Source organism: Lissotriton vulgaris, chromosome 11 (genome assembly GCF_964263255.1).
Source record: "Lissotriton vulgaris chromosome 11, aLisVul1.2, whole genome shotgun sequence".
NCBI lineage: Eukaryota > Metazoa > Chordata > Amphibia > Caudata > Salamandridae > Lissotriton > Lissotriton vulgaris.
Genome location: NC_141699.1, coordinates 469,465,315 through 469,478,043, shown reverse-complemented (window position 1 = coordinate 469,478,043; position 12,729 = coordinate 469,465,315).

The window sequence follows — 12,729 nt, the reverse complement described above, 5'->3', positions numbered from 1 at the left end:
ACTCTAGGAACCGCCCCGTGAGCAAGCCCCCAGCGCCACTACGCATTGCCTCTGCCTGAACCCAATCCCAGTAGAGTTTCTTCATCACCAGTTTAGGGGGTGGCATTTAGCTAGTCTATACATCCCACAAGCCCAGATGCACCACCAGCTGTCTCAGGTTGCTCAACCATCTGATCTTATCACTGTAATTGAGCAAAATAAGTGTATCTACGACAGCAGCATAGTTTGCAAGCTCCTTGGTCCTTCTTAACCGTACCCAAAATAATAAAGGGCGCAGTCGCACTAGATCTTTAAAGGAACGCCTGCCTTAATCTAGCCGTAAGGGGATTAACGGAGTGGAGACAGGGAGGGCCACCAAGTCCCTCAAAAATGTGTTTTCAGCTGAGACCAACTCCGAAACGTTCTCAAACCCCCACAGCTCGGAGCCGTATTGGGCGGCCGGTAGAATCTGTCCCTCATAGATCGCCAGAGCCGATGCCACCGGTTTGCTCATCGACTCCCGATGTTCTCTCAAGGTCACCCCTGACACTCTTTTATGGCTGAGTAACATTTTGGCCAGGTAGTCCTTCCAGTTCATCCGACTATTAACCCGAACCCCCAAATAGTCGAAGGAATCTACCAGCTCCAAAGGTGTCCCGTTAAGCATAAGGTTGTTCCTAAATCTTTTGGAGGGAGAGAGGGCCATAAGCTTAGTTTTGGAGGTATTGATGGTAAGACCTCTATCCGTGTAGAAGGTGCTAAAGTGGTGCAAAAGCTTTTGGAGTCCCACGGGGTATTTGGAGATTAGTATGGTATCATCCGCGAAGAGCAGAGTGGTTGTTTTTTCCCCCGCCAGGGTTGGCGCGTCTGCCCCTTCCTCTCTCAGATGGTCCACCACACCGTTCACAAAGAGAGAGAAGAGGGTCGGCGCCATGACACAACCCTGGCGGACTCCACTCCTCATGGGGACCCTATCTGTCAGTTGTCCCTGGGTGCCCCATCTAATCCTCGCGTAGTTATCCTTGTGAAGCCTTATAATCAAGCCCAAAGGATGCCAGGGGAAGCCCATCTTCTCTAGCGTGTCCCACAGCCTTGCCCGAGGGACCAGGTCAAATGCCGTCTTAAGATCTATGAAAGCGAGGTAGAGACTACCCTTGTTGATGGTCACACACTTCCAATAGATAGCGAAAAAACGAAAGACCTGGTCCATCGTGCCTACCCTTTGGCGGAATCCTGCCTGAAAATGGGACAGGACATGTTCCTCTTCCATCCAGGTTCCCACCCTAGAGATAATGACCCTGCCAACCACCTTCTGAATCACATCGATCAGACTAATGGGTCTGTAGTTGGCAGGGTCATCTCTAGCCCCCTTTTTAAACACGGTGACGACCTCTGCCCCCTTCCAAGAGTCTGGCACAGGTTGTCCCTTGGCGATCAGGTTCATTATATGGGCAATAAGTTTAGCTCAAGCAGTAGGATCTTCTAACAGGAGATCCCCTGGAATCCCGTATGGGCCTGCTGCCTTCCCCGGGGTCAAGTGCCTGATTGCCACTACTAACTCCGCTGGTAGGAATGGGTCCTCAAAGACTAGTGGGAGTTGGTCCCTTCTAGCCGAGGCTGGGGGGGAACAAGAGGGCTCTTCCACTCCACCGTCCAGTGCAGAAAAATGGGAGAACCATTGTTGGCTTGTTATGTGGGTCGCTAGTGGTTGAGAGCTCTTCTGCCTGGCTTTATTAATAAGCTCCCAAAACAACATTGAATTTGTCTTACTAACTGCAGAATTAAGATCCTTCCAATGTTGTTCTTCCCATTCTCGTTTAGCCAGTGCCATTACCCTTGCATAATCCTTCCTAGCCTCTCTAACTAGTGAGGGATCTTTTTTTAGCAGGGCAGCTGTTAGCTCTTTCCTTTTTTCCCTGCACTGAACCGTGTACCAAGGGTTGCTGGATATAGAAGATGTGATATTTACTCTTCCTCTTTTCCCCTTTGCTAAAAAGTGTTGGCCTACTACTTCTATTGTATTTTTATATGCTGTGGCAAAAACAAGAGGCGACTCCTGTGCGTTTTCCATTCCCAATTCCAGAGCCACCAATTCCGCAGTCAGATCTGCCACTTGAGACTTAATGCTCGCAAGTTGATCTTCCTGTAGTCGGGCCTTGTCCCATTTCAGCCTACGGTTGCCATTGTAGGGGGTGACCTCATTGGTTATCCTCAAGGGAACGTTCTTCCCACATCCATTTGGGGTGCCCCACCTTAACTTAGTACAAAGGGGATTGTGGTCACTGTCCTGTGTGCATACCGCCTCCATATCTACCAGGTCCCTCCACAATTTTACGTCCAGTAAAATATAGTCGATTCTTGACGGACCAGTGAGCCTATTAAGTCATCGCACCAGCACGGTCGGACATAGTCCTACCGTTCAGTGCTCTTAGATTATGTTCCCTGGTGAGTGCATTAATTTGTATTGCTCTTGCTGACCATTTTCTGATTGGGGCTAAAGACAGAGTTGGAATGGACCATCAAGAATCTTCCTCCTCAATGCCCAATGGATCATCCCCATTTAGGGGCTCAAATGTACAGTTAAAATCCCCACCCACTATAATTTTAGATGATGGGGGACAATTGGCTAATGCCAAATCTAGACTCATTAGAGTAGGCGAGGCTGTATCCCCCGGTGACCCTCTGGAATAAACATTAAATAAGTCAAACCTACTCCCCTCACTGTGTCCCCTAATTGAAAGATGCAGGATATCCCTGCATGCTGCATTGTTGTTAATAACATCCCAGTTCAGATCAATTTTAATCCAGGCCAGTAAGCCTCCCGCTGGCCTGCCCTTCCCACAGCTTGTGGTGGGGGAGTGGAAGGTTGAGTACCCTGATTTATGTAGTGGGAGCAGACACCAAGTCTCTTGAAACAGACACACATCGAACTTCCCAATGAAAGTGTGCCATTCCGGTAAAGCCATCTTCCTTTTTAACCCCGCCACATTCCACGATAACAAGTGAACAACCCTCTGACCTATATCAGTCACGTCAGGGGCCCCCTTGTTCCCGCTCCGCCCCCGAACAATGAGCTTTGGACTGGTCTCCACATCTTTAGTTAGATTTAGGGCTATATTATTACCAACATTGAAACCCGGGCACACTATCTCTGTTGGGGCTGTGGTTACATTACTGCCCGAGGGATTAGCTAGTATAGAGTTCCCCGTATCATGACAACTGGCTATGCTTGAAGCCTCTTGGGCTATACCCCCTAGGCTAGCATCACATGATCGAACCCCCATGTGGACCCTCAGCTGTGATCTTCAATCGCAGTCTTCCATACCTGTTAACACAGAAAACCTGTTCCCTGACTCCAGAGGTGTAAAAGGTCTCAAATGGTCCATTCTCCCACTGGTGTTTCTGTTGTATCTCGGGGGTACTGTGTTCCACCCGAAGGGATCGACCACTTGTGCAGGGTATTGGCCTTGAGGTGCTTGCCTAATATTGTATAATGGCAGGGGATTTAAATGAGTGGGGATCAGCCCATTTGGAAAGGATGGTGGGAAGACCAAAGATCTAGGGTAAAAATATGTCAGGGCCCGAGGGGTAATGCAATTATCACCACTTCCCCTCGGCCAATTTAATATGTAATCCACTGCCCGCGGGTCTCTAAAGTTAATTACCACCAGATCGCCCTCAATGTCTTTACATCTACTACCCAGCCAGGTAAGTCGCCTAACGTGCACTATCTCGCCATCAATGTTGTGAGAGATGGGTCTATAAGTACCCAACCAATGCATGATTTTATTCTTTAGCTGGGCAAACCCTTCTCTCTTATTGTCTGGTAGTGGTGGAACCCCCGTTAGAACAACCACAAATGGCACAGCTTGTGGCGGTAGTTCCACTTGTGGCCCTTTATTTACTGCGGCTCTAATGTGTCTAGCACTTCCTCGTTCCTCCCGTGTGATCCCTGTGGGGGCTATTGCCGGACCCCTTGACGGTTCACTAACCGGAGCTCCCACCGGCTTTAGTGGCTGTGGCTTTTGATGGGAGGAGTCGCCCCTACTAGAGGGCTGTGGAATAGCTTTATTAATTTGAGATGGGGCTTTAACGGCATTGGTAGAAGGTAACGTAGCTAAGATTGTGGATGGAGCTGCCACATTTACCTGGGCCTTGGGAGGAATCACCTTACTACTTATGGCAGTCTCTAGGATCGTAAGTCTAATCTCCACCCTTTTTAAACTCTCTATAATGGGCTGGAGAAGAGATCTAATTAAGTATTCCAAATTCCCCTGTGGAATTGTGGTGGATACTACATTCAGTGGTGGCTCCACAAGGGTAGGGTCAGGCTCAGAGCTATTAATATCCATGGCAGGTAGTGCAACTACTGGCGGTAATGTCAAGATAGAGGGACTTTCTGGCACCTCCACTGGCGCCAAGACAAGTTTATTAACGGGCTTTGAAGTTTTACCAAAATCAGAGTAGCTAGTTTTAGATTTTGGCAGCCCTCCCCCCATCTTCCGTCTTTTCTTACTAGGGGGTGGGCCATAGGTTTTCGCCACTGCTAGATGCTTCGGCTTTGTCCTTGTCAGCTTAGCACGGGGGGATCTGGGTAATTAAGTCGACAGCCGTACCGCTTACGATTGAAGGGGGGGAAGCATACACAATCTGATCAGTAAGAACACAAGGAGTGGGGGTACAGTCCCGCAACAGCAGTGGGACACTATCCATTGATAATAGGTCTTCATTACTACTTGGGCTTCCTCCCTCCTGGGCAACGAAGTGGGGTATGGGGTCGGCAAGAGGACTATTTTTCAAACTTTCAATAGAGCGTCGGCGCTCAGCCCTGCGCTCTGCCAACAGGCTTTCCCTATCACCATCAATCGATACCCTGGAAAAGTAATTGTCCAGTGTCCCATTTCTAGACCCCCCCCGGCTTTCCAGTGGTAGCATCCTCGGGAATCAGAGCCATGTCCAACAGATGTTTCAGTGGCCCCGCGTGGGGAAGCAAAAGTAAGAGGGTATGCCCAGCCCAGCCTCCTCCGGCCTACGAGGGCCTCAGAGGGCCCGCCCTTTGCCCGGGCTTAGCCCCGTGCTCTGTCCCGCGCGCGTCCCGCTTCGCGGAAAGCCCAGACTGATCTTGTAACCCTCAGCAGTCAAGGGGGCGTGGCCGCTGCGGGAAGAGACTACAGCTGGTACGATCGCCTCGCAGTCCCGCAGCGGTAGGGAGGCGGTCAGCGGCTCACCGGTACAGCCGGCACGGCGCTTGTGGCGTCCACACAGCCCCAGCAGCAACACAACCAGGGGTCCAATTCCCTAATAGGTCCAAGCAGGAGGGCAACAAACAAGTGAGTAGCACCCGCGCAGCGGGTGCTGCGCAAGGTTATACTTTTTGAAGTCAGGGGGGCGTGGCCGCTGCGGGAAGAGGCTACAGCTGGTACGATCGCCTCGCAGTCCCGCAGCGGTAGAGAGGCGGTCAGCGGCTCACCGGTACAGCCAGCACGGCGCTTGTGGCGTCCACACAGCCCCAGCAGTAACACAAGCAGGGGTCCAATTCCCTCGTAGATCCAAGCAGGAGGGCAACAAACAAGTGAGTGAGTATAGTATCCAGGGGCCTCATTTATGAGGCCCCTTGCGCCATCGGAACTTCACTTTTCATGAAGTTCCATGGCGCAGAAGCCTGCGTGGTATTTATCAGGCAGCAGTACGCCAGTTTTTGTGGCGTACTGCTGCCTGATAAATATCAGTCCCTTTAACGCAGTGTACTGCGTTAAAGGGGCGTGCAATGGGTGTTGCTGGGGGCGTTCCCAGCCACATCCATGGCCTTTTGACTCTGCCCCAGATTTACGAGAAATCGTAACTCTGAAGCAGTGCCAAAAGCTTACGCCTCCCCAGGGGAGGCGTAAGGGAGGCGCAACAGGGAGAAATGTCTTTATTTCTCCTCGTATTTCCTTTTTCTATGTGTGCTGCATTCTACAGCACACATAGAAAGAGGAAAAGCCTCTTGTGATTATTTTTGTACAGAAAGGTTTCCCTTCCTGTACAAAAATAATCTTCCCCGCAACGCAGGCACCCTTGCACCATTGTGCAAGGGTGCCTGCGCTGGCGCAGGCAGACCATTGTGCGCCGGCGGAGGGGAAAAGGACAGGAATGCGCCGTATCTTATGGGTGTGGAGACTCACAAAAGCACCTGACAGTGCACGGTAGTGTGGCATTCATAGGCTCCGCATGTCATTACCAGAGCAGACAGTGCCAATTTAGAGCAGCATGACACCACCTGCTGGCCCGCAGAGGTACTGCTGAAAAGTTTCCGGATCCAGTCTAAGGTCTGTGGAATATTCAAAAGGTGAGGAATCTGTGGGTAGATGTTTTTTTTTTTTACTTAAGAGTGTTACCAAAGGTAAGTAACTTGTTTATTACGTTGATGAAAAGGAAAGACTTTCGAAAATGGCTCCTATCATTTCTTTATATCTATATTTCATTTACAGAAAATCAACATAAGAAAAAAATAACGAGCAGTGCGAATGAGTATCTATTGAATTTATTTTACAGTTTTATTTGGCACTGTTCATTGTACGCTTGCAGGCCATGCAGCAAGCCATTTACGTTTAAACACTATTGTTTACATCAGCTAATGTTGAAGCAACAAAATCTCTGGATATCAGAAATTCGCCTTCTTGGATGGACACTTCATTGAGGAAGCATTTTCCCCTCGTTGAAAAGAAGTCTCTTTCTACCAGCTTCTCCTTCAAGCCATCGTGCCTGCAATGCAAAAAGTAACAGGTTACGGCCTTGACATAAACTAATGGTAGAGCGCATTTCTCATATTAATGCGCTTCTTAGCGTTCTTTACAACCTGGTGAATGGCTTTCACGATGTTATGAACTTTCCTCTATCTAGCTTCAGTGTCTAAATCAGGTACCTTGGTTTTTGGTCTATGCGTAGTCTGTGTTGCTGTTGGTTCTAGCTGGTTTATTATACGGTCCTACTGTTTGGTGTAAAGTGAACCATTGAACGGTGTCACTCCTGACATTCCCCATGGGTAAATTGTTGTCCATTACCCTTTGGGGTGTATTACCAAACTATATGGCTTTGGTGCTGTGTTGTGTGGAACAGATAGCATGATGTAGGCTGTCTGCGGTATTGTGGACTTTAGATTGTGTTATTTGCTAGGGAAGTTTTTCAAAGCACGTGAAATGACTGATCATGTGAGGTGTCCTTGTATTATTTAGCGTCATTGAGCAGTATGTGTATGTCCTTGCACGTCTATATGTAGCGGGATAACTTGTACTGCCATGGAGCATTGTTTTGCTATCTGTGTGGACTCGCAATGCTTTACGTACATATTAGGTAGTGGGAAGAGCGGTATAGTGGGTACTGTGGTACCTGCGAAAGATGGTTATTTTAAAGGAGCATGATTTATAATAAGATGCATTTCATTACAAACTGCAAACAAAGAAACAGGCATTGGCAAAGCCAATTGGATCTGCCTTTGAGGCCTATTGGCTTTTCCAATGCTTTTTGCTGATGCTGTACAGCAGTGTTTACCAAACTCAGTCGAACAACCAAGCAATAAATAAAGATTCCTTTACATTTTGTATTGCTCTTGTCATTTTTGCTGAATTTCAAATAAAGGTAAAATGCCAGGATAAGTCATCTAACAAACTGCTGCTTGTTTTTTAAAGATGTGGATTGGTGTTTACAACGTCCTTCCACTTTGTAGTAAGAGAAAGAAAGGTAAAGTGAACTATGTGACAGTCTTGTTGGGGCACAGAGAGTGTGAAAGGAAAGACTATAGAATGTCATTTTTTGGTAACACAAAAAATTTAAATATCTGCAAATTAACTGTACTCGTTAAGCAATTAAGAAAGCAAAAATGAAGCACATTTTTTTTATTTAATTGTGATGGCAACACAGATTTTAATAAGAAGAAAATGAATCAAGATGCTTTACTTGGTGATGCACAAGTGATAAATAAATAGTTACTTAAACCTGATTTTCACACATTATCATTTGTTTGTGCAAACATAGTGGTCATTTCAATGACCAATGTGCTCTCCGTAAATGTCAGCGCCCTACCACACAATGCTTTAGTTATAAGGTCCCAAAGGCGAGATCTATTGGCTATGCCAATGCTTGTTTTTTAATAGAAGTGTTCAGCCATGCAATTCTTGATGTTGTTGCACCAAGGATATTGTGCTGGATAACTTAAAAAATATAAGGTCCCAAAGGCTAATGCTTGTTACTAACTGTTAAGACAGCGAGAAGGTTCAAGCTTTGGAAATGTCAGAAGAGAGCCTGGGGAGAACGCTTTAGATGTCAAACAGCAATAGGTGACTTAATCCACACCATACGACTATGCCTGAACTAAAACACTCCTGGGAGGGGATTTTCCAAATGTTCGGCACTATACTACGCAGATCAATTGCTCTCAATCCTCTCTTAAATATATGACGATAAAGGGACTACTAGAGTTTGCGGCTGGCACCCACATCGGGAAAGAGGGGGAGTGCACAGGCATAGAGAAATGCTGACAACCTAAGCCTGCATTCTAAAATGGAGGAGAGGTATGGACCGCTGATGCCTTCTGGAGATCCCCATCTATAAAGCTGGAGAATGCCCTTGCAGGCATCACCACTTATGGGGTCCATGGTTTAATGTTTTGACTATCTAAATGATGATTAATAAAGCAAAGGGTTGTGCATACAAACCTGGCCACTCATGCGATGCTATAATCCGATGCATAAATTAGGGGGCTTGCTAAGCTGGAGCAAAAATTACTTTTGGATTGTGTAATCAGCCAAATGTTTATCATGTCACTGTGTTTTGAAAGATCAATAAAGAAAGTTATATTAAAAAAAAGCACATTTAGGGCCTCATCAGTATGGTGGGCGGACTCTGTCCGCCCGCCATACCATTGGGAACCGGGAGGTCCCGCACTCCCGATTAGCATGCGCCTGCCACAATGGCGGGCGCATTCGGCATCTGCAACATTGCGGCGGGCAGGGCAGTGAGCACCGCCCACGGCAATACCAGAGAGGTAGGTTGTGTGTTTCAATGCACAACATGACAGGCCTGGCGCGGTGCCTGCCACGTTGTTCATTGAAAGGCAGCGGGGCAACATAGGTACACCCCATGTGCACCCCCCGGAGTCCCTGGGGGCCCGCAACGGGCCCCCCAAGCAGACTCCGCATGCCTTTCCATGGCGGCAATGTCGCCACGGAAAGGCATGTTCACGGCCACATTCTAATATGGCTGGCGTGTCTTTCAGACACCGTCACCATATGGAACGCTTTTCCGCCTGGTCGACTTGGTGGAAAAGCGACAGATTGTCTTTCCGTCTGCCGCGGACCCCCCAGCCATTGTAATATGGCGGGGGTCTTTTCTGCAGGGATGGCGGGCGGATCGCCCCTGCCGGGCCGGCGGTAACTACCGCCAGCTCGGCGGGGCAATCCGCCTGCCCGCCATCCTAATGGGGCCCATAGTTTGGATGTCTCTCAATAGACGGGGTTTTAAAAAAATATTGTACCCACGTGCGCTCCTTACAGTAAACCGAATTAGCTCATCAAGAAAGTAGTAAAAAGATGAGCTCTGAGAATGGTCACTGGCATTAGGGTCTACAATAGAAAGTTGAAATGCACAAGCCCTAAGAGTAGATGTCAGAAAGTCGCGTCCTTTGCTGACAGAGCTGGCGCGTTCATAACACTGTAAATTAGGGAGGAAAGAGCCATAAATCTAGAGACTCGCCTCCTGAAAGCGCTCTGTAACCCGTAGGGATTGGGGAGCTCGCCAGCTCGGTACACAATGGCAGCGCGCATGACACAGTTAAAGACCAGAAGAATATCAAGTTACAAAGGGGGGAGGGAAAGCGAAAGCACGCCGCCATGCACGCTCATGTGCACATCAGTACGCCAATTAAAGTAAACAAAGATGTCATCGGGCTGTCCACGTGCGCGTGCATTTTTTGTCCCTCTGTACACGTGCACAGCTTGAATCGATTACAAAAGGCCCTCGCATGGCGAGTGTAGTGCTGCTAACGCCAGGCGAGACCTAATCACCTGCCCCATTAAATCTTGGTAGATCGCAAATGTTTTTGTTCTAAAAAGTATGGGAAGCACTGCTCTATGGCATTGTTAAAATATGGAATGCGTTTTGCTGATTCTACACATAAAAAGAGAAAATGTGTCATGATGCTTCTGGCACCACATCATTCAGTAGGCACTTGCATATCCCCACTTGATTGCCATGAATGTTATTTTCTATAGATTTTTTTTACCAATCCAAGATGGTGGATGCCACTTTGATCTGTAAACTGAAAATATAATTTGCTGCACAAAAGTGTGTTTTTATAATTGGAGTGGACCAGCAGCAAGTAGTACCTACTAGGCTCTCCTAAATACATATTTATTTTATAATGACTTAAAGGGGGTGGAGGAGCTATGAAGAAGCAGGTGGTAGGAAAGCAACGGTAAGCAGGTAGGCAGACCAGTGGAAGCAACGAATGGCAGATGGAAAGAATAATGTATCAAACAAAATAAAAGCGAAGAGGAGGAAGCATTGGACACGGTGTGGGGAGGAGGGAGTAACATGTAGCATAAAGGACACAATGAAGCAGACAAAGGAGAGAGTAAATGGGGGAGCGGAAGCAACACAGACATGTAGGATGGGGAGGATTTGGTGGAAGGAAACTGCAAAAAGATTAATGCGCCTTTAAACACATGCACTCTTATGGAGTGCTTCAAGAAAGAAAAAAAAAGTAGTTCACTTAATGTGAGCCAGGGAAGGATAAAAGTCAGTTAATCAAAAGGTTGTTAAAGAGGCTATATTCTAGAGGAGGGACAAAAACAAGAGGAGGAAGGCAAGCCATCCAATAAGAAGTAATCAAGTGAGAGTGATGATGAAGTCAACCAATAGTAGGCAATGGGCAGGCTTGAAGCCCACTGTCAGTTTTTAGTATGGCCTACAAGAGGCTTTCACCTGTGAAAGGCAAGAGCTAAAAACAGCGCTGACTTAGTGAATTCTTATCTCTGTAAAAGGCTCCACTATTTGGAATTTTGAGTTAAGTTTTAAAATTAGTTTAAGGGGGATTGTACAATGGAGATCATCCAACTTGATTATTCCAATCTTAGATTCCATTTTCTCCTTACTGTGCTACTGCTGAATTAGCAAATTCTGAGAGCAATCAGGCACCTCTTTGGCCAATATTTAGATGAAAATACTTAAATCTTCAGCACACACCCAAATCAAAAAGATGAAATACTAAGTCTGCTGGTTGTGCCGTTTTACACCTCACCTTTCAATACAAGTGTTTTCTGGTACTTCATACTCCTGAGGTGAAGGCATAATGCCTGGTTACTCAACGGTAATACTCATTACTCCGAGTCCTGGTCTCCCCGTCCCATTCCTTCATAGTGAGCAGCTAGTCTGCTCCACAGAAACCTACAACTTATCTGAGCTTTTGCACTTCCCCGAATATGGCGTCACTATCACGTGACAATAAAGGGGGAAGTGCCTGAAAGAAACATCCTGAGAATACCAAAGGAAATAAACCCAGAAAACGAAACAATCACCCCAAAGCCACAAATCAACCCAGAGAGGGAGGGAAGGGCTCAGGAATGGGACGGGGAGACCAGGACTCGGAGTAATGAGTATTACCGGTGAGTAACGGGGCATTACCTCCTCGTCCAGTCTCCCTATCCCATTCCTTCACAGTGAGCCCATACCCAAGCACACGTTGATTGTAAGAAAAAAACAGACCAAAAGGTGCAAGAAAACAGGTCCATTTTAATCAACAAAAATCAGTACAGGTTACAAATCCTGAACCGCAGACAGGACATGAGCACCAAAAGCAGCAGAGACAGCTATCCCCAACTGAAGACGGTAATGCGAAACAAAAGTATGGGGAGAGGCCCAAGTGGCAGCATTTCAAATGTCCCGCAATGAGGCCCGTTTGAACATGGCCCAGGAGGAGGAAACACCCCTGGTCGACCTGCCCTGAACAGAAGAAGGGAGAGGACAGTGGGCAGACTCATAAGCAGAAGCCACGGCACCCTTGTCCCAACGGGACAAGGTGGACAAAGAAGGACGAAGACCCATCCCAGAAAGGCCAAAGATGACAAACAAGGAATCCACCTTACGGAAACCAGAGGTCCGATCCAAGTAGATGCGGAGAGCCCTCAGCAAATCCAACGAATGGAGGACCACCTCCTCAGGAGAGGCAAGTTCCGGAAAAAAGACCGGAAGAACAATATCTTTCTGACAGTGAAAGGAAGACAACACTTTAGGTAGAAAAAACGGACTGGGACGGAGAATGACCATGTCATCACAAAAGCGCAAAAAGGGGGGAGAAGTCATCAAAGCCCCAAGCTCACCAACCCTACGTCCAGACGTAATGGCCACCAGGAACAGGACTTTAGCAGAGAGGAACTTCAGGGCCACAGAGTCCAAAGGTTCAAAAGGAGGGCCCGTCAAAGCCCGGAGAACCAAGGGACGATCCCAGAGAGGCACAGGAGAGCGAGAAACAGGACGCTGAAGCAAAAAACTCCTCAGAAGGCGAGCCACCAAAGGGGAAACAGAGGATACAGAGGAACCCCTAAAGGCAAGAATGGCAGCCCACTGTGCCCGCAGGGAAGAAACCGCAAGACCCAAGATGAAACCATCCCGCAAGAAGTCCAACACCCGGACAGCCTCACAGGAGTCAGAAGAGAGACCCTTCCAAAGACACCAGGAGGAGAAGTGCTTCCAATGATGGACATAGGACCGCAAAGT